This window comes from Peromyscus eremicus, chromosome 7, assembly GCF_949786415.1.
Source record: "Peromyscus eremicus chromosome 7, PerEre_H2_v1, whole genome shotgun sequence".
Taxonomy (NCBI): domain Eukaryota; kingdom Metazoa; phylum Chordata; class Mammalia; order Rodentia; family Cricetidae; genus Peromyscus; species Peromyscus eremicus.
In genome coordinates, this window is record NC_081422.1 from 8,712,798 (window position 1) to 8,740,685 (window position 27,888).

Genomic DNA, 27,888 nt, shown 5'->3' on the forward strand with positions numbered 1-27,888 from the left:
ACCACAAACCAAGCATTCCTGCTATTTGTGCTAGTTGGGAAACTAAAGCTAGTATTGTTGAGAGTAGACGCTTGTTAACATAACTGATGTGATACATTGACCAGAGGTCCTGGTAGAATTTTATCCAATTTGATCCAGTGTAGGTTATGGTACTTGGGACCAGGTCTGAGGTAAATGGCTCAATATATTTTGACATAACTTTTTGATGCTGAATTTGTTGAATTCTGGAAGAAAAAAACTTCTTAGCCATTGAGGGAGGCAGAAATTGATTCTGCATAAGAGGGGTAAGTCATGATTGTGCCAGTTGAGAAAACTGAGCAGAAAAACTGAGAAGGCACAGAGCAGCAGACTTGGTATGATAATATTTTTTATCCAGTAGGAAAAATCAAAGAAGAGGGGAACCCATTGTGCTGTAAAGTGGATGTGCACAGAGGATTTGAAGTTCATTTTTTCTTGTTGCTGTTTTCTCTCAAAAGCCTATATGTAGGCCAAGAGTCCTGACTGGGCTTGGCTAAATAATACTTTGTAACAATACAGCTAAATATCATCACTATTATTTTACTTGTACTTTCCTGGTAAATGGCCACATTTTAAACACCTCCCTCCCACTTTTTGGCTTAGTAAATAAAGGTTTGTCAGATGCTATTTTTAGAGACTTACGTAAAAACCTTAACCCTTCATTCTTTGAATTTATTATCTGTAAGAATGGCTCAAGATATTACTAATCTTCTGGCTTCCTTTGGAAGCAAGGGAGAGCCCTAACCCCTACCCTCCTCTTTGCAGGATGTACTACGTTTAAAATCTGAACTTGAGGGTCTCCATGATCTCAGTCATTAAGTTAATGGGTGACCTTCTGAAATGGTGTAATCTTCTGGGTCTTGAGTGACCCGAACAGCCAAAACCAAAAACATTGGCTTTACTTTTAGTCCTTTATCTTCATTGGACCAGGTCACTAGTGTTAGCTGTTGAACAACCAAAAGGACAACTTTGATTTCAAGGAAGAATTACAAGATTTCAGTATTTTTGTATACCATTCAAATAAGTTTAAAACTATAGCAACTTCATTAAAATTCAGTTTGACTTTGAGTCCTCTGGCAACAGCAAAAGAGCAAATTGCAATCTCATGTCATGTCAAAAGTGCCAAGTGAATGGCAAGTAGGAAAGTGACTTTGTTCTTTGGTTTTTGAAGTGAGCAAAGTCTAGCTATAGCTTCAAGGAAATTATACCATGAACCATTTGTTTGTTTTTTCTGTGTGTGTGTGTGTGTGTGTGTGTGTGTGTGTGTGTGTGTGTGTACATGCAAGTATGTGCACCCTGCATGTGTCTAAGGCTGATGCAGGTGCACTATGTTATCACTCTCCATTTGACCCATTGAAGGATAGTCTTTCACTGAACCTGTAGCTACATGCACTCAATAGGCTGGAGAAATCATCTCACCTCCAGTTCCTACAGTTACTAGTGCAAGTGTGGCTCCACCTGGCTTTTTATGTGGACACTGAGCGTTTAAACTCACATGTTCATGCTTGCTTAGCATCCCTCTAATCCCACTAAGCCATCTCTCCAGCCTATGAAGGTGTTCTGTGACAGTCAGAAGACATGGCTACTAAGACATAATCTGCAGTTTTTCTATTCTACCCAGTATCCAAAATAGAGATTAATGGTAAGAGCTTGCTAGCCTGTGTAAGACCCTGAACTCTTTTCCAGTTCAGCCCACCAACCCACTCCTCCAAAAGAAATCAAAGTCCACAAACTGAGAAAACATCTACTACCTGGGGCATGTGGCACAGACCTGTCTCCAACTACTTAGGAAGCTAAGGCAAAAGTAGTACAAATTCAAGGTCAACCTGAGCAACCAATGGCTTGAAGGCCAGCACGGACAATGTAAGATTTCTATTCAAAATATTTTTAAAGTAATAGAGAATGTCCACCCTCTTTTATTTGATCTTAAGTGCTTCTTTAGTACTTGTTGAAACTCTAAACAATGTGTTGAATTCCATTATCAAGAGGCCTTGCTTTCACTCACCATTATTGGATGCCTGCAAACCTCTGCATTTGTTGTTACTTAGTCTTAGCTTCCAAATTGAATCATTCCAGCTCTGACCTTCTGCCCTTCCTTCCACTATCCACACTCTCACTGCTCTTTCAATGGCAAGGTTATATAGGTATTTTCTGATTTTTCCTTCTGTGTGCTGAAAACAGATTAAGATTTATTTGAACTCAGGTACCTGGCACTGGTGCTGAATAACACTGTCTTCTGGCTCTGCTCAACCACAGAAACAAATCTGCAGATGGGCTTTTGTAGACAGAAGTTTGTTTAAAACTCTGTATTTTATAAAAATGAAATGCTTCTATCCCACAAAGTTTATACAGTGTAGAAATAATATAGATGCAGGCATGCATACATGTGTGCATCACCTAGATTCAGCAATTTTTCCTGGTGATTTGCTTTGACTTTGTTGTGATTTTTTGATTTTCAGAGATCTAATGAGAAATCATCTCATCAGCACAGCTGCTCCATCAGTAAGATAAAATAAAGCAGAGGTGGTTTAACATATGGTATTCAACATGATGCTGGTTCAATCTGAGCTACAAAATAGCAATCTTACCATCCTTAATGGCCTTACTAAATAGCAATTACAGAACACGTTCAGGTCATTTCAAGACTGTCCCTCCTGGAGGGCTGTCCATACACAGGCCCATCTGTATCCATCACAAATGTGGGGTTTATGCTATTTTAATTAGTTCATAAATAATTCATAACAGAGCAAGTCATTCATTCTTTAAAGGAATGAAAAAAAAAATGACCCAAAAGGCAAATAGTGAATTTAAAAATTTGGGGATTCGGGTAACTAAAGGGAGTAATGTACTCTAAATTTTAGTCTAAGTTTATGATTATGAGTGAAGTCTACTGATGCTCTAAAATAAATAGTTGACATTAACCAATATCATACTAAAATTAAATTTTATTTGCATATGATGTGCATATATAAACCATTATTTCAGAGTCTAAAATCCTAGCAGAAAATTCCAAGTGGTTCCTGTGTGTGCCTGTGTGTGTGTGTGTGTGTGTGTGTGTGTGTGTGTGTGTGTGTGTGTGTAAACGTTGGCAAGAGCTTCAAATAAATTTAACATATGTCACTCAAGATGCCTATAAACCATTGCAGAATTTTAAAATGTTTATGACCTAAATTCTACCCACATACCTATTTGTTTTTCTTGTGTAGTGTTATCTGTTTTTAAACTTATCTTTTTAAGTTTTCAAAATTTGACAAGTGACAGTTGTCTCATATGTCTCAATTCCAACTTCACTTGAGTAATCCAGGTATCTTCAATATTTCAGCTCATAAGTTCTTGCATATTTACCAAATACAAATTCTTTTGCTCCTACAGTCACTTATAAGTAGTATATTACTTCTAAGCATAATGTGAACCAAATTCTTTTGTGCTGGCTGTGTAATATTTCAACATAGCTGGATTGAAACTTGCTTCCCAGAATCCTCTTGCTTGTATTTTCCAGTTAGGGAAGCCACTTCTCCCATCAGAGATTTGGAGAGCAGAAGAGAAGTAGACACATCTGTAGCTCACATAGGCTAAAGAACACTCTCGGCTTCACTCCAGTATAAAGGAGTAGCTGATCATAATTACTCTGATTTCTTGGATTTCTAGTTTCTCCAGCATCTGAATCAGGTGTGTGTTTACCTTAGCAACACAGGGTACCACTTTCTGTGGTTTATACTCAACTTTACGGTCAAAAACAGCAAGCCCTGACAGCTTGCAGTCTGTCCTGATCTCGTTGCTGTTCAAGGCTTCTGTTTGGTCTTTTGTGACCATTAGGTTTCAGCTCCTCTTCTTGGTGTTCCCCTTGTGGTCATCAAGTTCTAACATCAGATAGGAAGGTAAGAAGACAGTATTCCTGGAATTGACTGATGAATGAGTCAATACAACTGCATAAGTTGACCTTTCATATTCATCTAAACCATTTCCACGACTGGCATTGTTGTTACTTAGCCACACTCTGAAAACAGGCAACAGTGTATGAACATCAACAGCCATGCAGAAATTTTATGTGTGTTTGTTCTAATAGTAATTCATAAATTTGAAAACTTGCATTTTTCCTATACATTTTACATTTTGTTTTTTGGGGAATAGTACTTTTGTAGATTATTTATAAATTGATCAGGCTGTAATGATCAATAACAACAACAAAAAACAATTGCTTTTTTCATTAAAGAGAGTGTGCAAGCAAAACCTAAGAACCTATTTCACCCTCTAGACAACTGTTCTTTTATTCCACAAGGAAACACGACAGTGTAATAGAAAGGCAGTATGTACAAATGGGTCTGGGCAGTCTACTTGTCATCACAGATCAGAAAATGTGTTATGAAGGGATCATAATTTGAGCTAGTAGTACTTAGCATATGCATGCAATTTTCTATTCCATTTTCCTCTTGAACATGTGATCTTGTGATGTATGATAACATATTTGGCTTTATTATGAAATATCTATAATAGTAGATAAACTGAGGCATTTTATTACAATCATGAAGACTTTTCAGTCTATACATGGGATTATAAAGAGTTATTACCTCTATAGTCACTTTTATTTACTCAATAATGGCTGTCTCGATCATAAATCCATGGAACTATTGCTGGGGGCAAAGCAGCATCTTTCCTAGGACCAGAGGAAAGAGCAGTGGTACAGGCACTTAGTGTTTTATGTCTCTGAAGTCCATGGCACCTGTTGGATAGAAAAGTTGCAGTGTCCTGACCTCCCACCTCCCAGAATCCACTTTAGGACTCCCAATTACAGCTTGTCACTTCTGCTTGGAATAATCCACTTCTAGTAAAGAATGGTGGATTGTGATACAAGACAAATTATCATTTGAAAACCAAAAGTCCTCTTCTTGTGATCTCTGGACACTATCATATGTTAGATAAGATCAGCCCTGTTTGCCAATTACCTGAACTTAGCTTAAGTTCAGCTACACAAATGTCAGGAATTTCCACTGATGAAACTATACAGAGGACAGTATGTGACTTTACAGTATATATATATTTAAATAAAATCAAAAGCTGTTAAGATGATAGCTAATCAACTGTGTAGAATTTGGAGAAACAAGGATGGCAGGCAGAGTCTGAAAGGAAACATAGCAATGCACCACCAGCCATGTGGGGAAGATCATGGTAATCAGTTACTTTGCTCAGGTCAGCTTTGCAGTTGTTTTCTAATTATTATTGCATCTCCTCCTCTACTTCACAGGCTACCAACTCCCAGACAAAACTGTTCTTTTAGCAAAACTAGGTGTGCTGTGGGATAGTCTGTATGTCAAATGTGTTGCTCTGATTGGTCAATAAATAAAACACTGATTGGCCAGTGGCTAGGCAGGAAGTATAGGTGGGACTAACAGAGAGGAGAAAAGAAAGAACAGGAAGGCAGAAAGAGACACTGCCAGCTGCCGCGATTACGAACAGCATGTGAAGATGCCGGTAAGCCACGAGCCATGTGGCAAGGTATAGATTTATAGAAATGGATTAATTTAAGATATAAGAACAGTTAGCAAGAAGCCTGGTACGGCCATACAGTTTGTAAGCAATATAAGTCTCTGTGTTTACTTGGTTGGGTCTGAGTGGCTGTGGAACTGGTGGGTGAGAGAGATTTGTCCTGACTGTGGGCAAGTCAGGAAAACTCTAGCTACATAGGTGAATGGAATTCTCCAACAAAAATTGCCAGAATGACCAGAAAGAGAAATATTAAAAATAAATCATCCCTTTGTCTATCTGATTTCTGGATTATAGTATTATATTAAGAGTAAAGCTATGAGGGAAGAAATTAGAAGAAAAAATGACATTTTTAAGTCTTTGCTGGAAACCATACTTGAAGTCAAGGGCTATTTTTTGCAAGCTAAAACACATTCAATTTAATTATATGATCCTATCATTTATAGCTAAACCATCTTCACATAATACACATCCCAGGACATCTGAGTGCATATATTTAATCCCTTAAGATGTTTAGTTCTCTAACACAGAATCTTGTGAAGGTTTGAAATCATAAAATATGTGAATATTCATATAAGTGAAACGCTGCCCATATGTCTAGGGTATTTAGCTGAAACTCCACCATCTTCAGCCCTGTGTTAATCCCTAGAAGAATTCATTTTAAATAATGTTTAGGAGAATAGTTTCAGAGCAAATTTTAGTAGAAGAAGTCAAAACTGCAAATCAAGAAAAGTAGGTACTCTGAAGAACCAAGCCCTTGTATCCTTCCTCATGCCCAATGGAAAGAATCTGCTTTGATGTCATGGTAACTTTGAAGTAAAACTATTTAGATAATATCCACTCTATGGATAGTTATACCACTGAGATACACTCCAGGTAAGTTCAAATGTCTGTCCAAATATTCATGGTTTTGTATTCACTGATATACTAATACATACTAAACTCAAGTTGGGATACATTAGATTTTTATACACTAAACTAGAAAAATGGCTGTTCTGTTTCATCTTTATACTTGGTCATTAAAATTACTCAGATGTGTTCTCAATACACTCTGAAAAATTTCCTCACTATAGTTTTTGTATTAGTAGACTTTATTGCTGCAATGAATTACCTGAGTTAGATCATAGTTATAAAGAAATTAAGTTTATTTAGCTCATGGTTTCGAGGTCTAAAGTCCATCAGTAGGGCAAAGGTAGATGAGGGTTCGAGGGCAGATTGCACAGCACACGCAGAGGAGCCTGCTACATCTTGAGGTAGAAAGCCAAAGAGACTGGGTGGAGGTGAGGCTCAAAGTTTTACAACAACTGGCAATCATGACTCAACTACTGCCAGAGACCAACATCCCCTCTTATATGCAGTACCCTTAATGATCTAACAGTTTCAGTTCTTAAACATTCTTTCTCTCAGTACTTCCACACTGAAGGCCAACCTTTGCACATATGACCCTTCAGAGAGGCACTTGAAGTACTGGGGGCACACTAGGCATTATCACTCCATTAAAAAAATAGAAAGTGAAACTGCTTTGCCAGTCATGGGTTATATTTAGTGTTCCATGGAGCAATTTATGTTTAGAAATTGCCCTGGCTTTGGGCTTCTGTCTTTACAGTTCCCTTTCCATGGTAACATTATAAGTGTCTACCTATACCTTGAAATTGTCCTTTTCTTTAGAAAACACATTGACCTTCTAGGTTCAAGTTTGCTGTTTATTTAGTATTGCCAGTTTTAACTGGATGTTGCTTCTGTGTGTCTACATTCACTGATCCTGATCCATTGCCCTCTGTTGACCTCTGGACTATGTTGCTCTCCTGCCTTCTAATCCTTCATCTTGCTTCTAATGGCCCCGTCCCTCTGGCATCTGTACCTGGAGCAACACTTTCCTATAAGGATTTGATTTTATGCATCTCGTTATGCATTTGCATGTGGTGTCTGTAATTTTAACTGCCTGTGGGCTCAGTGTGATATGTAGACTTCTCCAGGCAGGGAATTTCTGCTTTTACTGGAAAGTCAGCAGCATGGTCCATCATGGTAGAAAACCACCCTGCTAAGAAAATAACAGTCTAATGTTGAGCTTTTTCTGGCTGGTTCTATTCCTGTCACGCTACCTGCACTGCCTTTATGTCTAAAAGAATGTCTGATTAGTCATCTCAATTCTGGCGCCAGGGGCACTAGCTTTGCTATTAGATTTGTGCATCTGGCTCCTCCTTACATAATGGAGATGAAAGTGAGTTGGTTGGTCAGTGTCTATTTGGAACCCTGAAGGTCAGGATTGTGGAGGCCATTAGCCATATGAGATTTTGGTTACTATGACCTTCATGCTCCTGCTATTTAACTTTAGTGGTAGAGACTTGGAGGTCAAGTATGATAATTCAGAACAAAGTCTCCTGAAGGACTAACCTTTTCTGACTGGAGAAATTCATTTTATTAAAATGTTTATTTTAATATGTTTTAAATTAGATAAAAGCATGTATGTCTCTGTGTGGGTACATCCACATGAGTTCAGGTGACCACACAAGGCAAATGCATCAGAGCTATTACCAGGAGTTATAGGCACATATGAACAGCTAGACACGAATGCAGGGAACCATGTTTGTGTGAGCACCATGAGTTCTTAACTGCTGATCTATCTTCCCAACACAACTGATAGTAGGGTGTTGTTGTTAATATTTTTATTTGTGTTTTTGCATGCCCATGTGTGAATGTGTGTGTGTATGAATGTGTGTGTGTGTGTGTGTGTGTGCGCGCGTGCGCGCGCGCGTGTGCCATGTGTGCAAGTGCTTGTGGAACCCAGAAGAGAGTGTCAGATACCCCACAGTTGGAGTTACAGTGGTTATAAATTGTCTGATGTGGGTCCAGGGAAACAAACTCATGTCCTCTAGGAGAATAGCTAGTGCTTTTAAGTGTGAAGTCATCTCTAACTAGAGAAAGTCTTATTTCCTTCCTAGCTCTTCCAAGTCAACTAAGTGCATGCATGTTCTAGGCTCGGTATAGGCATTTATAGAGATCAAGTAGCTTTTTATCCCCTACATTACTTTTCACTGTTTCATTACTTCATAGATATTAAAAACTATTAATTTATAAAATACTGCTTAGCTTGTGATACTAAAATTTCTTTATTCTGGATTTGAGTTGAATTTTCATATTGGTAAAGAACATGATTAGAAAGTCAATGCTGAAGGCTAAAAGTTTGAAATGAGCAGTCAATTTGGTATCAGCATACCTTGAACTCTATCCAAGTTAGTTATCAATGGAGTAAAACCCATTCATATTATTGTATAGTTCTAACCTAGAGGTCATCTCTAGTGAAAAGGACTTTCCAAATGGCACAGTGATACACATCAAAAACCTTTAAGGGCTCAGTGATCAAGAGGACATGGAGGAGTTTATCCCCAGTCTCTCTTAGACTGAAGCAGTGGAGGAGGAGCAGGTGCATCTGTGTGAGTAGTAGAGCTCTGCCTTCTCAGAAAAGCCCTGACATCCAGCCTCTTGTCTCTTCCCATGGACAGCAGGGCAACATGGCAACCCATATACACTGTGGCAAAATGTTGGTTTATTCACCAGCGGCCTGCAGATCTCAAGCATTTAAAGACCTTCAAGAGCTGGGTGATGGCGTTGGCGTACGCCTTTAATCACAGCACTTGGGAGGCAGAGCCAGGCGGATCTTTGTGAGTTTGAGGCCAGCCTGGTCTACAGAGCAAGATCCAGGAAAGGCACAAAGCTACAGAGAAACCATGTTTTGAACCCCCCCCCCCCAAAAAAAAAAGACCTTCAAACAAAGTGTTTTCTTCAGTGCCCTCTGAAGAGAGAGTCCTGCAGATAGAGATCTCAGGCTTCTTTAGTGCAAATTAAAGCTGAGCTTGCAAGCAAGATATCTGGTCACTTCGAAGTTAAACTTTTAGCAATGCCAAGAACCCTCTTGGTATCATCCCAGAAAATTACTCCCATTATGTGACCACATTCCTCCTAAAGCGTATTGCTATCCAGTGACAATGACTAGCATTGCTGTAAAGTTTGGAAAGGCCTTCTCTGTAGTGATGACTTGTAGGTTTAAACCTTGGAATAATGTGGATGTCTTTACCCTATCAATAACTAACTTAGATAGAGTTCAAGATACACTGATATCAAGTTAGCTGCTTGTTTTGAATGGTTACCTTGGAAAGCAGATCTGTGGATGCTACTTTTAATTCTTCTTATACCTGTATCTCAATTGAGAATTTTTTTACTGCCTATCCAGAATCAAAACTTGAAAAGATAGCTTTCCTTTATGTTCACAGGAGGTATAAAGTTTTTTTAGTTATTCATTCATTGTGAATTTACTAGAAGCTAAAGGAAGGTGCCTGACCCTCAGAAGAACTTGCGGTGGTTCAAGAACACACACCTGGAGATAAATGTCATCAGACCTTTAGGAAGCCTGGATTTAAGGAATCTCAAAGCCATGTTGTGATTCTAGTAATCTATAGGTTATTTGTATTTTTAAAGGCAGTCAACCACAAAATCACACTTCAATTTTGTTGTTATTAAAGTCTTTGTATTTCCATAAAAAGTTGATTTTGGAGCTGAAGGTAAGTCAAATTAATGTCAATGGTCTGGGATATTTATGTTCTGGATTGAACCCAAAGCAGGCACCTTTGAATTTAATACAATGCTAGAAGAATTACATTTGATTTTGTTTTAAAAAACTTCTGTGGATTTTTACTGTAATACCCATGTCTACACAAACACAGAGCACTGTGAATATCCAATCCTCCACTAGGGGATTAAAAGATATAAAATAGCACATTTGAGCAAAAATATTTCATGTAAGGAAATCTAGACACATAGAATAAAACATCAACAAATATTATGCAAGTATTGATTGACAGCTTTCTTATATATGTTTTGTGAATGAAACTTTTATGATGTCATAAGGATGTCTTTTCACGTTTCATATGTAAACATGCTAAGAAATTAAAATTTATCTGAAAGCTTTGCATAGTTAGTTTCCAGCAGATGACTGACAGTGTTACATTTTCCTGCCCTGAGAGTCATGTGATAGGGTGAATGTTAAAACAAAAGGAAGGAGGAAAGGACAAAGAAGGCCTCACATAGGACTGATTTTTGTGTGGTCAGTAGACAATTTGTTAAAATGAATCTTTTTAGTCTTTAAAGCACAAAACAATATATGAGGGATTCATCTGAAGGATTGTTAGGAGCTTTGGCCTACAACTCTATTCAGTATACTGTGTCGTGGCAGTCTAACTTTGTGGATCATGTATCTTTGTCCCAAGTACTTAATTGTCACTGTTGAATAACAACGGTTGTCATGCACAATATGTAAATCAGTGGGTGGGGCTGCTTCTAGGGAAATTCCTTTTCTAAATAGCATCTTTCTTGAGTACAAAAGTTTGCCAATTGCTAGCATAAATTTCACTTTAGTGAAAAGCTGGTATGTGATATACAACTCACCTTCACCTTCTTCAAGAGAACACTGGGCATTTGAAGACTAAATATAATGTTTATTCCAAGATATTCAATGTTTAGCTGCATAATATTAACAAGATACACAGTTTTTAATTGTCATTTTACATACTCACATTTTGAGTAGGTCATTTCTAAATAGAAGCATGGATAGGGTAAAAGATACCATGAAGTATCAACTAGATGAAATATATTGATCCACTAAATTTTTAATCGCAAAGAACTGGGTTAACATCGAAACATACTTGAAATGTGAAATCAATTACAAAGAACTAAATGTAAAGCTGTGGGAGCCTGAGGATTGCACCTGTGTGCAAAATGCAGTCTCTGTCTATGAGGACTGTCAAGTTGTAATAAGAGAGTCAGAAAGCTTTACTTACTCATAAGAACACCTTGTAATACTATTGTTATGATATCTTAAAATATCATTTCATACAATTAAGGAGAAAACACAATTTTATTACTTGAAACCTACATAATTTTTATAAAACTTTAGTATTCCCTGATACATAGACAAAATATGAAAATTGGATCTGTAGGCCGTATTTTATTCACCGATCCAATAATCTCAAAAGACTGTCCAGAGATCTGCCCACCCGCTCACCTTACACCAGCAGATTATACAGGGAGGGCGAAATGAGTTCATACTTTTTCAGCTCGCTGCTCTGGTCAGGTGGTCAGTCTTGTTTCTGATTGATGTGATGGGTATCATTTCCTTAGTGTCCCTCTGCAGCAGGGAAGGGTTTGCAATCACCAGGGTTCTGAACCTTCCTTTCCTCTGGAGCCTGCCATTTAGATGACTGCAGGTTAACCCAGAACAGACAAGACTTTATCAATGTTTATGTGAGATTCTTCCATTAGAATGAACACGACCCCACAGATCCCAGGGAGGACCTGAGAAGCACCTCAGTTCTGTGAGGGAAGGCTTAAGAGGCACAATTGTAAGGACCTTTGGAGGTATCAAAACCACTCTGATTTTAAGACACATGGCCATACCTAGAGAACAGAGGTCCATTGCAACGGCTGAGAACCCAACAGTACTTGAGGGACATGTATGACTGCTGTACTGTAACTGAAAACTCCAGAGAAATAAGGATTCTGGAAAATAACGTTTATTCTCTTGTCAAATTTAGACATCTTTAAAACATAAAGTTGGTATGACTTTAATGAAAAGGGAAAAAATCCTAAGGAAATGAGTTAAAATGATATGTTCTTTAGTTCACTCATTCTTAAGAATAAGTGTGCATTTTTATACAGGAAAATATACTTTGAAAAACTTCAGTCTGCTTCTGGATTATTTTATCTTCCGAAATAAGTGCAACTATTATTTTCTTTTTTCCTGAGAAACTCAGTCATTTTTTAACAAACTAAAGAAATTTTATGTGGAGCAAAAATATATTGGCATCCGTGTAAATATCCTTTATGCTACTTTCAAAATTCTTCAGAGTTCACATATTATACTGTTAATTTGGGCAGTGAATACAGCATACAAATATATTTAAGCAGTATTCTTGATCCGTCAGCCTTATCTCCTGCACCTGCTCCTCTGCCTCATTTTCTGATACTTCCTCCTTTACATCCTCAATTTGGCTTTTGTTATGCTCATCCAACTGAAGGAGTAATGCCCTTCAGCATCCTCAGGGCTGCATGCCCAAGTCTACAGCTTAACCCTCCTTCTTATCCTTTCTGGAATCCTTGTTGTCAGGCATAAACCAGGCAATTTTCCTTCAAACTCTTAAAAAACTATGAAAATGAATTTACTGGAAGCTATCATTTGTTGCACCACTACTTAATGGCCTTTCTGGAAGCATTGGGAGATGCTAGAAAAGTGAGGAGTGCCTTGAAAAGACAGTTTCAGAAGATTTAAAAACTAAAGAGAGTATGCTTTAGAAATTTCTGTCCAGTCACTGGAATATTGGGTGATTACTATCTGTGATGTGTAAATCTATTATTATTTGTCTAATGCAATCTTTTAAAACATGTTTAGTTGGCTATGTAGATGACTTTGTAGATTGTGGGAGGTAAGGTACTTACAAGTGACAGTTTGGGAAGTGGATAGATAGCACAGTGGTGAAGAGAACTTGTTGGTCTTGCAGAGAATCCAGGTTCAGTTCCCAGCACCCACTTGGTGGTTCACAGCTGTCAGTAATTGCAGTTCTGACACTCTGACACCTGACACCCTCATCTGAACTCCTCAGCACCTGGCATGCACTCTGGATACATACATATGTACTCACAGAACACTCACATACATATGTACACACAGAACACTCACATACATATGTACACACACAACACTCACATACATATGTACTCACAGAACACTCACATACATATGTACACATAGAACACTCACATATATATGTACACACAGAACACTCACATACATATGTACACATAGAACACTCACATACATAAACTTGAATAAGTAAACCTGAACTAAACTCTTCTCTAGATCTGGTGCATGACTTTCCGGACGAGATACACAGCTACACCTATTTGATCTAAATAGAAAGGGAACGACAAAGGACAGACCAAGCAGTGATCACCACTCAAGGTGGTGATTCAATGAATGTGCTGGGGTTGATTACAGGAGCATAGTGATTCAAGCAGGCCCCAAGGGCCACCTTGGCTAAAGACACACAAAACTTCACCTCGGAGTCTGCTGCACCACAAAAAGAGGTGCGGTGCTCCACCCTATCCTTGTTTGCACCCCCATGCAGCCTAATTTGGGGTGAACAATCCCCAGTGGGTGAGGAGTCACTTCTCCTTCCCAGATGTTTTCTGTTTCTAGTTCTCAGATTACTTGCTGCAGATCTGTGTTAGCATCATTTCAGATTCTTCCAGCCTGGTGAACCAGTAGGTTTTGCCAGATTTATTTTTTGAGTGGCAGAGTGGATATGTAGATTTTTGTCTGATTTAGGGTGGATGAGTCTGTAGGGTTTTGGCATATGATTCCCCTTACTTGCCTGAATAACTTCTCTATCCCATGCTTGTATCTCCTTTGAAGACTCCAAAATAGAAAGTTACATCCATTGTTAAAATTCTACCTTTCCATGATATGGTGGTATTGTGTTCCCCAAAATATTGTGCACCCTAATAAACTTATCTGGGGTCAGAGAACAGAACAGCCACTAGATACAGATGCTAGAAAATGGTGGCACTCACACACCTGTAATCCTAGTCTTCTGGAGGCATGGATCTCTGTGAGTTCAAGGCCACACTGGAAATAGCCAGGCACGGTGACTCACACCTTTAATCCCAAGAAGTGAGACTTTAATCCCAGGAAGTGAGGGCAGAAAGCAGAAAGGTATTCAAGGCATGAAGACCAGAAACTAGAAGCATTTGGCTGGTTAAGCTTTTAGGCTTTGAGCAGCACAGTTCATCTGAGAGCCATTTGGATGAGAACTCAGAGGCTTCCAGTCTGAGGAAACAGGATCAGCTGAGGAATTGGCAAGGTGAGGTAGCTGTGGCTTGTTCTGCTTCTCTGATCTTCCAGCGGTCACCCCAATACCTGGCTCCTGGTTTGTTTTTATTAATAAGAACTTTTAAGATTCCTGCTACACCATGATGTCTTGCTCATGTTTTCCAGCTTATGTTTTTTGTTTGTTTGTTTGTTTTGTTTTTGTCTTGCTTAGGCTGGGTAATTCCTGTTGGTACATTTTCATGTTAATTCATTGTTTCATCTTTCCATTTGTTCTGCTAGGCATCCTTCCTGTAAATATTTGTTGTTGTTAATTTAATCTTAATGCATTTTTTCATTGTCTTTATGGTCATGCCTTCTAACTTGATGGAAAGGCTCCATTTACATCTACTTTCATGAGTACTTTAATTTTGATGGAAATTTTGTTTTATAATGGAAGCTCTAAAGTACTTACCACATAATCCCAACAGAAAACACATCTGCTGCTTTTCTTCTCAGTGCACATTGAGATTTTATGATGAATGACTGAGCAGGACCCAGATCTATGTGAGGACAATAATAACAGAGCTTGGGCCTTATTTAAGTCGAGTGTCACTGGTACGTTTTAGGCAAGCAGCGTGTCATGATGTTCGTGTATGTGGAAGTCAAAGTTCAGGCTCCATGCCAGACCCTCCTGGTTGCTCCTGGTTGGGGATTGTTGTCTTTTTTCCCTGACAGACACCACCCCTGTAGAAGAGGGAGGCCTTCCAGCTTGCTGACCTTTGATAATCTATCATGATACAAAGGAGGGTGTCCTCTGAGGAGACATACAGAATGCCTTGTTGGAGGGGTTTCAGGATCCCCCTTGATATCTGTTGACATAGTGTGTGTGTGTGTGGTGGGGGCTCTTTATTCTCGCTGACCCTGTGAGAAAGCGCTAGCTCCTCTATCTTCTCAGGGAATAGACTGCAAAAGGTGACTGTTATTTGCCAGAAAATTACAAATATGACTTCTACATCTATTGATGCAGTAAGGTTAAGGTAAACAGCTTTTATCTAAAGTTTCTGGCTTACAGTGTTTCTACTACTTTTGTTTTGCTTTGTTTTGTTTTTGTTTTGCTTTTTTTAACAGGCAGATGTTGACTGGGACTTTTTTGCTGTTATTCCCACTGCCTATTCCAGGTTGCTCATTCTTTCCCATTCTTCAATATCTAAGACCAAAAGAACCCTGATGCTGTGGTCACACATGAGCATGGCTACAGTGCCTTTGTTGAACATTAACCTAGATATTGCTCTAATTGTCTTTCCTAAAGGGGATCAAAGAATAATTAGTTTATACAGAGAAAGGAAGCTTATTCTTGACACTAGATAATCTGAGACTGTCTTACTCAATCAGATAAAAATCCTTAAAAGCAAAACTGGTTTCCACAAAGAATGACTTTGGTCTGTGGCACTCAGGTTTTTCTCTAACCAGTCCATGTCAGGCTCCCTTTATTGATGGCATGTCCTACAGACTTTGAAATTCCCACATCAGTCTCTACAGCCATATGAGCCAATTTCTTGAGATAAATAGTAAGTTGTGTGTTGCTATGATAGAGTCTCCCAAACATGGAACTGATTCAGGTAGATTTTTGGAAGAATTTTTAAGAGGCATGACAAAAATATCTTCATCCCAATGACAACGAGTTTTATCAATAAATCCATCAATTTATGGATGACAAAGACTATAATGAGACTCAGGTTGGAGACCACCATGATCAAGGAGTCTCAAATTATCTCAGAGAGCTGATGTATCAATACAAACAATACTGGTGGAAAGTGAAAGATCTTCTGATAAAGAATCAGAAGGACTTGACCAAAGTTCTGTCAGAAGCTATGGAGAACAAAATAATCCTTAACGTATACTCTCAAAAATTTAGCTGAGCTGAGCAGAGTGGCTATTGCCCATAATCTCTGTACTCAGGAAGCAGATGCAAGAAGGTGGCCATGAGTTCAAAGACAGCCCTGAAAAAATAACAATTTTCAGGCAGAATCAAGGCTGCATAGTCTTGAGAGTCTGCAGAGTCTTCTGCAGAGAGAAAGCCATGGCAGGAGGGAAAGAAGGAGAGAAAGGAAGGAAGAAAGAAGAGAGAGAACAATTGTGTGAGACCTGGTAAAGTGGCTCCCTGTTAAAAGTGTGCTCCCCTGCAGCACAAGCCTGATGACCTGACTCAGATCCCTGGCTCCCATGGTGGAAGAAGAGAGCTGACTCTCCCATAAATTGTTTTCTGACCTCCTCAGACTGCTCTGATGTGCATTCATGCATGCATATGTCCACAAACACACATACACACACACACACACACACACATGCAGGCTCACACACATACACATATACACACTAATAATACTAAATGAATTCTTTTTATGAAAATAGCTGAATCATTTTCTATGTAGATGAAACAATTTCTGTTGGTGAGTTTACACATTTTGCTGAAAATACCTCTAAAAAATAAAAAGTTAAAGGTCAATATCCTTATCTTCAGTTCCTCAGAATGTGACCTTTTTGTTATTAGTTTTCTTACAGGTATAATAAACTGAACCATCAGGATGGACTCTGACTCAGGCTGACTGGGATCTTTTTAAAAGGGGAGACTTTGTGAGCAAGCATGCCCACAGACATGCTGCCATGTGAACTCCTGCATAGCCATGCACTGACCCAAGAAGTCTGTGTGGGCTCTTCTCTCACACTGCTCAGAAGCAACCGCCATGGCTACCACCTCGTTTTGCAGTTCTGACCTCTGTAAGTATGCAGCAATGCATGCTTACTCTTTAAGTTTTTCAATTTTTAATGCTTTGCTGTGGTTTCATGCCCTGGTCTATTTGAGCTGCTATAATAAATGACTATAAACTTAGTGGCTTTAATAAAAAATACTTGTTCTCACCCTTCTGACAAATACAATTCTGAAACTAGGATGTGGGTCAAGGGCCTCCTCCAATGAAGAGGTATCTGCTGGTCACTGGCAGAAAAGCAAACTATGAAGAGATGGGAATGAAAACTCTATTCATCAACCTGAATCAAGACTTCTAAAGAGTCTGATGCAAGGCAGTTCACTGACAGCATATTTAAAACACAATATAATTTGGAAAAAAAAGTTTCCTGGTGTGATACAATCCCTGGTCTACAAGGAAGCATAATTACATTGAAACTTAACTCAGAGTGTATATCATTTCTCCCAAGAAGATGGATTACTTGCACAAGCTACAGGGCCTAGGGAAGGCTCTGACCTGGTGTCAGTCATACAGATAGTGTAGAGGGCATTTGGCCTATTAGCCACCCCTAGTCCTAGTTGTTGGAGCTTGGGGGAGCCCCTGGCTCTAAGGGTCATTTAAATTCCTATTACAACTGTCCCTGGTTGTAGGAGCTTGACTTGGCCTGGCCCAACAGACAACGCAGATCACCAGGCTGTAAGTCACTTTCAGTTCCCATTTCTGTGAAAACAGGTTATATGTCCTTCCTCTTAAAAGAACAATCCTGGGTGATTAAGATCCCTGGGTTCTCTGAAGATCTGTGGCACAGGACCTTTGTCACCCCAACACTTTAAGACACAGAAATCTGGCTTCTGGCACCCACATATGGATGAGCTTTTTGGCTTCTTATAAGAGCACATATTCCACCAATGAGGGCTTCATGTCAAAGCCTAATGACATCTCAAGGAGTCCTTCCCCCATATATGATCATATTGGGAATTGAGTTAACTATGTGGATCTTGTGGGTGAGGTGTATACACATATGTATGTACTGGTGCATATGCCCATTCATACTCATGCAGAATAGAGAAGTAGTTCTCTAGCTGTCTTGCTTTATCAATCCCCACCATATTTTTTGAGATAGTTTCTCACTGAACCTAAGGTAGTCTGTTTTTTCTAAGCTGGATGGCCGTTGAACTTTAAGATTTGCCTTTCTTTGCACCCCAACCCCTCTACCAATGCTGAAATTACAAAAACACACAGATATGCTGGGCTTGGGCTTGGGTTTACATGGGTCCTAAAGATTTGAACTCAAGTTCACTGGCTTTCACATCTAATTCTCTTACTCATGGCAGCATCTTCCAGGCCCATCAACATGAATCTTGAGAAGAAGCAAAAATTCAGGCTATTGCATAGCCCCCAGGAAATGAGTATATGAACTGAACAGATATTCCAAGTGAACTGGTAGAGAGGTGGATATAGTAGCTAATGATGTCTCAACCCTCATACACCTTGAAGCTGCAACAACATTTAGCAGGTCTTTTCTTCTCCCAGCCCTACCATGTTTCAGTCAGACTAGCATTTGGCAGAGAACTGAGGATTTAGTGTTTAAATTGAGATGCACAGTGGAAGTAATACGAGGATAAACAGGCTGTGGAGTCCCCTGCTGGGCCTGCATCTTACTGTGACAGGGTCTGCAGGATTCCGTTGGCATGTCTGACTGCACTGTGCATCCATCTTCATACTTTTAAGATGTCCACATTGTCTAACTCCTAACAATCTAAGGAATATATAAATGCTAAACACGTATTGCTTCAAACTTCAAGAACCCTGTATTATTTCAGATTTGAAGATCTCGTTTTTTTGTTTTTTTTTTAAACTTACCTACCTCTCCTGGAAAGACTTGAAACTAACCTCTGTAGCTGCTACAACCTTGAAAGTTCAAAACTATACTTTCTAAGTGTATGGGCTTTGTGTGAACCAGCACTTAAGTGTAGATGTTAACATTTTTCTTGATGTGTGATCAAGAATAGATTATTGAATCTTAGAGATGTTTTTGGATTCAACACAAATAATGGCTGCATACTACTGAATTGCACAGTTGGCAACATTGTTTAGGCAACAGTGTATAACTAATATTATGGGCATCTCCCAAGCCTTTGCTCCAAAGTCAGTTATTTCTTATATATGGCATCACCAGACAGAGCTGAACAGTCAGCTCCTTGCACTGCCTCCATTTTTTTATCTCTTCCTTCCAATCCTGGATCACTTAATTCAGGCCTTTCCTCCTTCTGAGTGTCTGACTTAGGTGTTCAATGCTCCATGAGCCCTGTCTTATACGATATCTCTGTTGCTCTCATCTCTCTGCCTGATTTTCTAGATTAATTTCATTTTATAAAGAAACCCAAATTGTAACATCTTGTTCTTTCTTATTTTCTTCTTTATATACCCTCCTTTGTTAATTTTCATGCTACTGTGTTTCTGTAAGGCCTCTTACTTTTTATTGTCATCTTTCTTATTAAAAACTGCTTAAAATGGGATTCTCTCAAGAAATAGCTCACACTGCTCAATGGGTTTAGAAATGAGTTTATTCTGACAAGTTTTTAGCTACTATTCTTAATTGTTTTATTTACACTAGCTACATATATAAGGATGAAGTTCAATTTTAAACTAATGTACATGTTTAGATATGCACTGAGTTATGTTATTCCCTCCATAAACTGAACAGGATTGATTGTAATTATACCCTCAAGACTGTAATTAGGGAACAATGAGACCATGCCTATGAATCCTACTCTACTGTGTCTTTGCACTCACAACTGGAAGCTATGAAGACAAAGACAGAAATGGAGAAGAAGACCATGTAAATGTTCAGGAAAAAGAAACCCTGCAATCCAAGGAGAACAGTCACAGAAGAAATCATTGCTATCAACGCCTTGAACTTCCGACCTTCAAAACTGGGTGTGGTGATCTATATTGACTAGCCACTTGACAGGATAGACAAACCTTGGAGACAAGGCTCTGGGCATGACTGTGGGAAGTTTTCTAGACTCTTTTAACTGTGGTGGGAAGATCCACCCTGACTGGCAGACCAGGGAGAAGGAGGAAGTCCACAGAGCAGCCACATTTTCCCTCACTCTGCTTCTGAACCTTAGATGCAGTGTAGTCATCTTTGCCAAGTTCCTGAACCACAGACTACAGGTCATGGTAGACTACACTTTTGAAGCACGATTCAAAATAAACTTTGTTTCCTCCTCTTTCATCATATATTGTATCCCAGCAATAATACAAGAAATCAACACACTGCAAAATTTAATTTATTTAACGCTCACTCTATATTTGTTAGGGAAGCCCCAGCAAACTGATAAGGACTTCTAAAAGATTTCCAAATAATAACTATTATAAGTTTTGTTGTTTAATTTTGAAGAAAGGACCACTTTGTAGAATGGTTGTAATTTTGTGTCCCATTCACTTGGCTACATGTAAGGAATTCACACACAAAAAAATTATCTTGATTTCAATGTTCTTGGTCTCTTTCAAATCTATTTTTAGATGGAAGCTTATGGTAAATGATTTATCCCTTTAAATATTAGGTCTGTTCTTATTGTTAATTTAAGATGAGTTCCAGGTAGTCAATTTAAAATATTAGGCAGTTGGTACTGCTGTAAAGTAAACTACACCATAAGAAACAGCATCTTCCCTTCCTGTATGTGTAACTATTGCTGGCATACGATTTTATAAATCTCTCTTTTGGCTCATCCACCATATTTTAGCTTATTGAAGACAATGGCCATATTTATTTGTCTCTAGTGCATAGTATGCTCATATGTGATATTGGTATTTAGTAAATATCTGCTTGCTAAGACAAAATGAGCTTTGAAATGATGTCATATAGATCATCATACTTTTACACATATTTTTATAGTTGTAAATGTTGTCTTCCTCAAATGGATAATATATAACACGACAATAACCCAAGTTTTTTTGTGTTAAAATCCCAGGGTAGTAATGAGATATATTTTTTTTTTATTTTTAAAATGCTCTTTCAACTAACTCAAAGGAAAGGACTTATGGAATAAAATTTCATATCCATTTATTAGAAAATAGTCAAAAGCTTGCAGAGAACTGAAAATAAAATTTACCTCTTTCTGAACATAAACAGAGAATTTATGATTACACTCCTTTTATTCACCTTAGAAATGGGCCAGATAATATGCTAGGCATCTTGCTCTCCAGCACAATATCCTGGGATGCTGAATGAATGCATGTGGTCAGGACCTCCACATTATGCCTCATCCAATAAGATCACCTGTCTCTCAGTACATTAAAATGAAGAGTGGGTCATGAGGAGATCAATACTGTTAAACTCCAGCAAGGCTACTTGGACCAAAACACATTCCATTTCCTCATTAGCCATGGAGCCAGAGACAGAAGGGGGAGGTTCCATCTGAAATTACATGCAGATGGAGCCTCCAAAGAGCACAGAATCAAATGTATTTTATCAAAACTAACTTTAAAAATGCATGTTGTTTCCTCCCACTTACTCAATAATGTATTAATTGCAGGCTGCTTTCCTTTTCCCAATGGCATTTCCATTTTGTTTTTCCTTTCTCATTTTGTCAGCCTTGGAAATTTTACTTTGAATGAATTTTTGAAAGATTTGAGGAAATTTCATTTTTATTTTTATAAAAAGGCCAGTGAATCAGTTTTCTAAATTTTTTAAATGGGATATCTGGATTTATTCTCATTTTTATGCTTTCCAACAGAATCCATGTAGGAGGAAAGGTATTTCTATTCTTCGCTGTATCTTAGAGATTTATTCACACTTCAGCTCCATGCTGTATAATGCACATATAAGCTGAGACTCATAATTTCAAATTTTTCATAGTAATACCATAAACTATAAATACAACTAGGGATATTAGTTTATATTTTGTAGCAGGAATCTTAAAAGGTCTTATTAATTAAATCAAACCTGAAGCCAGGTATTGGGGTGAATGCTGGAAGATCAGAGAAGCAGAATAAGCCACAGCCACCTCACCTCGCCAGTTCCTCAGCTGATCCTGTTTCCTCAGACTGGAAGCCTCTCAGTCCTCATCCAGAATGGGTCTCAGCTGAACTGTTGCTCAGAGCCTAAAAGCTTAACCAGGCCAAAAGCTGCTAGTTTCTGGTCTTCATGCCTTATACATCTTTCTGCTATCTGCCATCACTCCCTGGGATTAAAGGCTCACTTCTTGGGATTAAAGGTGTGTGTCACCATGCCTGGCTGTTTCCAATGTGGTCTTGAATTCACAGAGATCCAGCGGGATTTCTGCCTCTGGAATGCTAGGATTAAAGGCATGTGCTACCACTGTCTATCCTCTATGTTTAATATTGTGGCTGTCCTGTTCTCTGACCCCAGATAAGTTTATTAGTGTGCACAATATTTTGGAAAACACAATACCACCACATTTCCCCTTTTTTGTCTAAAATTTAAAAAAGCTTATAACTAATACAAGAAAAATTATATCCAATAAGTAGACACAATATACGCAGTCAAGATTACATTAAGGATGTCTAGTACATTAACATTTGATAGATTCAGACAAAAAACTCCATTAATATATAACAATGTCCAGTCCAGTAACATTTGATAAACTCAAAAAAAATTTCATTACTTATCCTATTTAAAACGAGTAGTTCCTTTTTAAAAGTAGATTCCATAATCTCCTTTTTTATCTTATCATATCCATATTCTCTCATAGTGGGGACCTGAAAGGCCACAGGCAAGTGGCTGTACATACCATGAACGTTGGGCACCAGATGTAGATGAACAATCTTATTAAATAAGAAACACAGAGCCAATTGCAGAGTTAAAAGCCCAAGAGGTCAGAGCAGTAGCTGAGAGCTGAGCTTACCCTTTGCTGCCACTGCTGTCCTTCCTCTCTGCCAGAGCCTACTTCCTGTGTATGTGTCTTTTTATAGTTTCTGTTCTGCCTTCTCATTGGTTGTAAACCCAACCACATGACCTCCTCATCACTGCCTATCTAAACAGACCTCCAGGTCTTCTATGGTTGATATTGAGATTAAAGGCGTGTGTCTCCATGCTGGTGGTATCCTTGAATACACAGAGATCTGCCTGTCATGTGATCAGGATTAAGGGCATGTGCTTCCACTGCCAGACTTATGCTATGGCTTGCTATCAGCTCTGACCCCCAGGGAATTTTATTTATTAACACACAAATAAAATCACATTTCAGTACAAATAAAATATCGCCATATTATTTTATTTAAATTAGTGTATTCTAAATACCATTTCAACATAGAGTAAGTATATAAATTAACAATGGACTATTTTATATCCTTAGTAATAACTGTTTGAAATCTTGTATGTAATTTAAAGAGCAGCACAACAATTTGGACAGGCTTATTCATGTGTTTGAGAGCCATGCATGATAAGTGGCTCCATCAGATGACAGCACAGTCTCTCTGGTCAAAATGAACTACTCCATCGGTGCTCAGTATTTCCCAAGGTCACACTTCAACATGGTCCATGTTTTAACTTCTTGAACACTTTACTACAGACATCACTACCACTATTCCCTTTAAAAATATATTTTAATTGTACCTCAGAATGTCTGCAGATTGTCCTAGACATGGTAGGTTTATGATCAGGGCTCAGAGAGTGATTACTATTTGAATTAAACCACATGGAGATAGCAACCAGAAGTGACCCATTTTTACAGCTTCGAAGAGCTGCTAATTGCTGGCTGTAGAGCACGAGCACGGTACCTTTCTTTTCATAGTCCAAACAGAACAATGCAAAACATCTGCACTGAAATAAGATAGATTAAATAATGGTGATGCATTCTTACAACGTGTGCTGCTACTGAAATTAAACATGATCATAAACAAGCAACATGTGTAAAACTATAGACATATGTGATTATAATACATATGCACAAATAGAAATGTTGCAAACATCACCAAGTCTAAATAGGAGTAAATGGATAGAATTTTGATATTTAAATGAATTATAAAGAAATATGGTCATAAAACAGTTAACCCTGTTTGAGAAACAATGTCCACCTGAAGCAGATATTAACATGTCAATAGTTGATATTTACTGACCTAAGGCAGTATGATATATATCTACTAATGTAGCAGTTTTCTTTCTACCTTATGAAACATGTCTAGAAAATATAATTGTTTCCATTTTTAATTAACAAAGTGGTAGAAGAAAAAAACTATTATTATGGAGGAGTTAAACTTGTTTAATTATTTAAAATACTGAAGATGAGCACTGTAGTTTATTCTGAATAATTTCATTGTTGAAATGAATGAGACATATTTAATGTCGATATTAGTTAGTTTGAAAAAGTTACCTACACAGAGTCCTTATGATGGTTTTATTCCCTGCAAACATTTCTTTTGTATGTGGCTTTCAGTCACTATATTTTTACACTTAAATTTCTTAGGTATTGATTCAAGCAAACTAACAACATGGGTGATTTTGCCTCCTGAAATCCATAGGATTTCTTTTTCTTCTAGGTCACTGTGTCTCTAAAGAGGGAGCTAGTTAGATATTAGCAAGCCTGAGGAACATGGAGGCTGAACCTCTTCCTCTAATCAACAGCTTATAAAACCAGCAATGAGAAGTGTGGGACTTTGATTACTGACAAAAAGAATGAGATCTACATGGACATAGTGGCATGCCTTTAATTCCAGCACAAGGGAGGTAGAGGCTACTGGACCCATGTGAGTTCAAGGCCAGCCTGGGCTATACAGTAAATTCTAGGACAGTCAAGGCTACACAGAGGGACCCTGCTTCAAAAAAAACCCTCTGATTTGTATCACCATGGGAATATGACAAAAGAATATGAGAGCAGAGGTCTTTTGGTAAGAGCAAAGACAGGATTGTCTCTTCCCTTAAGACTTAAGGCAGTTATATTTGTCTGTTAGTTATCCATCGATATGCTTGTCCTAGAAGGGCACTGAAGATCGTTCCTTATGACGTTACAGCCATGGTTCCCTAACTAACTCAGGCAGCACTTTCATGTGTGATGTTTGGCAAGTTCTCTAGGCTCAAGCTTCAGGTAGCTAATATTATAATAATTCCCATGAGAATCCTTGTTTACAGCCCTGCTAAATATTCTAGGAATTTTATAGCTTCAATATTCACCACCTTCTAAACAGTTCTGAGTTTATAGAATGTTTCAAGTCATTCTCCACATGGAAGCAGGTTAAAATCAAAGTCAGCCTGTGAAAAAGAAACAGGCAAGAATTTGTTTTCACTGACTTTTTAATCATTAATTAAATCTGTTTTTGGAAGTTCTTTTTTTTTTTTCAATTTTTATTTTGCATTACAATTCAGTTCTACATATCAGCCACGGATTCCCCTGTTCTCCCCCCTCCAGCCCCCCTCACCTTCCCCCCAGCCCACCCCCCCATTCCCACCTCCTCCAGGGCAAAGCCTCCCCCGAGGACTGAGATCAACCTGGTAGACTCAGTCCAGGCAGGTCCAGTCCCCTCCTCCCAGGCCGAGCCAAGCAACCCTGCATAGACCCCAGGTTACAAACAGCCAACTCATGCACTGAGCACAGGACCCAGTCCCACTGCCTGGATGCCTCTCAAACAGATCAAGCCAATCAACTGTCTCACCCATTCAGAGGGCCTGATTCGGTTGGTGACCCCTCAGCCATTGGTTCATAGTTCATGTGTTTCCATTCGTTTGGCCATTTGTCCCTGTGCTTTATCCAACCTTGGTCTCAACATTTCTCACTCATATAAACCCTCCTCATTTTCACTAATTGGACTCCCAGAGATCCACCCGGGGCCTAGCCATGAATCTCTGCATCCAGATCCCTCAGTAGTTGGATGGGGTTTCTAGCACGACAATTAGGATATTTGGTCATCCCATCACCAGAGTAGGTCAGTTCGGGCTGCCTCTCAACCATTGCCAGCAGTCTGTTTTGGGGGTATCTTTGTGGATTTCTGTGGGCCTCTCTAGCACTTTGCTTCTTCCTATTCTCATGTAGTCTTCATTTACCATGGTCTCCTTTTCTTTGTTCTCCCTCTCTGTTGTTGATCCACCTAGGATCTCCTATTCCCCCAAGCTCTTTTTCCCTCCACCCTCACCCTTCATTACCCCCACTCATGTCCAGGCTGTTCATGTAGATCTCTTCCATTTCTCAGTCATTGGGTGATCCCCATGTCTTTCTTTGGGTCCTGTTTTCCAAGTAGCCTCCCTGGTGATGTGAGTAGCAGTCCAATCATCCTTATTCCATATCTAGTATCCTCTTATGAGTGAGTACATACCGTGTTTGTCTTTCTGAGTCTGGGTTACCTCACTCAGGATGATTTTTTTTTCTAGATCCATCCATTTGTCTGCAAACCTCATGATGTCATTTTTCTCTGCTGAGTAGTATTCCATTGTGTATATGTACCACATTTTGTTTATCCATTCTTCAGTTAAAGGGCATCTAGGTTGTTTCCATGTTCTGGCTATTACAAACAATGCTGATATGAACATAGCTGAACAAGTGCTCTTGTGGTATGATTGAGCATTCCTTGGGTATTTTCCCAAAAGTGGTATAGCTGCATCTTGGGGGAGATGGATTTCCAATTTTCTAAGAAAGCGCCATATTGATACACATATAGTACATAGTGCTTTCCAAAAACTCTCATGTCCTGCTCTTGCTCATCTCCCTCCACCCTGGTAGCACCCTTGGATCTCTCCCCCACATTCATGCCTTTGCCTTTGGTTTGGATTTGTCAGTCATTGTCCTCTCCGTGGCCCTGGATTTGGAACTTGGATTTGGTGGGCACACAGTGGGTTCATCATGAAGATTCTTCCTCCTCTCCCAAACTTAACCAGTAGTCAGTGGTTCAGCAGGAGGGCCAGGGTCCTGTGAGCTCCTCTCCCATTCACGACAAATGGGTGACAGGGCCACTTTGCAGCTGATGTGAGGTCATTGTTTACAATAGTTTTACATGCCCAAAAGATGGCATTCCCAACCTTTTTCTCGGTTTCCCAGCTCTTGCATTCTTTCTTTCTACTCTCCCAAAGTGGTATCATAGCCTTAGAGAGAATGAAATATCTGACTTCTTTAAGACTGAGCCATTGACTGTCACTTATTCTCAGCACTTTGAACAATGCTGAGTATCTGCATCAACTGCTGTTCACTGCAGAGAGGGTTCTCTCATGAAGGCAAAGGGCAGTGTTGGTCTATGGATATAAATAGAGATACTTAGAAAACAATTTGACACTGTTTCTGGATACTTTTTACTGTTGTTTTTCTTAAGAATGCATTCACAGGATGACCTTGAACTTCTGATTCTCCAGAGTGCTAAAATTCTAGGTGTGTGCCACCATGCTTGGCTTAAGCAGTGCTAGGGATTGACCCCTAGGGCTATGTATGCTGGGCAAGGACACCACTAACTGAGTTACAATTCCAGCCCTTAATGGCACTGTTCTTTTCTAGAGGGAAATCCTGAGAGGCAGCTGTCTCTCATGTAGGATTACCAATGGTATCGAAAATGGCAAAATAAGTCATGATTGTTTTGGCTCATACCAGCTTTGGGTGTGAATGTTACTCTTACTTTGCTTGTTTAGACTATGAGAACAACTGAACTTTTTACAACACATGTGTAGCTGGAGTATTCTCCAGTCCTGCATGAGCCCGCAGCTGCTCAGATCCAAATAAACACACAGAGGATTATATTAATTAAAACTGTATGGCCTAATGGCTCAGGCTTCTTGCTAGCTAGATATTACATCTTAAATTAACCCATTTCTATAAATCTATACCTTGCCACATGGTT